At 49.5% G+C, this 1,085-nt stretch overlaps 1 pseudogene; it reads left to right on the plus strand.

Annotated features, from left to right (window-relative positions):
- The first annotated feature begins 208 nt into the window (after positions 1-208).
- LOC140908142 (ferritin heavy chain pseudogene) lies at positions 209-773 on the plus strand (annotated as a pseudogene).
- Positions 774-1,085: the final 312 nt, after the last annotated feature.

The raw sequence follows: 1,085 nt of genomic DNA on the forward strand, positions 1-1,085 counted from the left end.
AGGGGATACAGCAGAACCACCTGATTGGTTGAACGGAGCTAAAAGGTGTGCTCTTACTTATGCCCAGTAACACTGACAAACCCGAGCCCCGGAGGTTCCTTCTTCAATGGTGTTTGGACGGAACCGCCGCGCTCGGACCCCTTTCCCCCGCCTCCGACTCTTGTATCCTCTCAGCTCCTGTAGCAGCAGCAAGAAGAACAGCAGCGCCATGTCTTCATGTCTATCCCAGGTGTGCCAGAACTACAATCAGGACTGCGAGGCGGCCATCAACCGCCAGATCAACCTGGAGCTCTACGCCTCCTATGTGTGCCTCAGCATGTCTTTCCATTTTGACTGGGATGATGTGGCTCTAAAGAATTTTGCCAAGTATTTCCTGCACCAGTCCCACAAGGAGCGTGAAGCATGCTGAAAAACTCATGAAGTTGCAGAACCAGAGGGGCAGTCGCATCTTTCTGCAGGACATCAAGAAAGCAGATCATGATGATTGGGAGAATGGGCTGAGAGCAATGGAGTGTGCCTTGCACCTGGAAAAGAATGTGAACCAGTCACTCCTTGATCTTCACAAGCTGGCAACTGGCAAGAATGACCCTCATTTGTGTGATTTCATTGAGATCCAATACCTGGATGATCAGGTGAAGGCCATCAAAGAACTGGGTGACCATGTGACCAACCTGCGCAAGATGGCGGCACCCAAATATGGGATGGTGGAGTACCTCTTTGACAAGCACACCCTGTGGGACAGCGACAGTGAGAACTAAAGACTCAGCATAGGCCACCCATGGGTTTCAGTAGGTCTCCTAGCTTGCTGCCCAGCAGTGCATGCATCTACTGTTTAGATAATGTCATTCTGTACCAAAAATCACACCTTTGTTTCTTTGTGTTTGTAACACCTTACATCCAATAAAGTGACTTGTTTCAACAACAACAACAACAAAACACTGAGGAAGCTGCTAGCTAACTGTTCAGTGCTTATGCCCACAGCTGTGATTGGTCCTGTGCCTACCTTGTTCCCAGTCCTTTCCAGTTTGTTCCAGACCTACTCCCATGTTTGGTTCCTGTCTGGTTCCAGCTCTGACTCCTAGTTC

The sequence above is a fragment of the Lepidochelys kempii genome, chromosome 3 (assembly GCF_965140265.1).
Source record: "Lepidochelys kempii isolate rLepKem1 chromosome 3, rLepKem1.hap2, whole genome shotgun sequence".
NCBI classification, from domain to species: Eukaryota; Metazoa; Chordata; order Testudines; family Cheloniidae; genus Lepidochelys; species Lepidochelys kempii.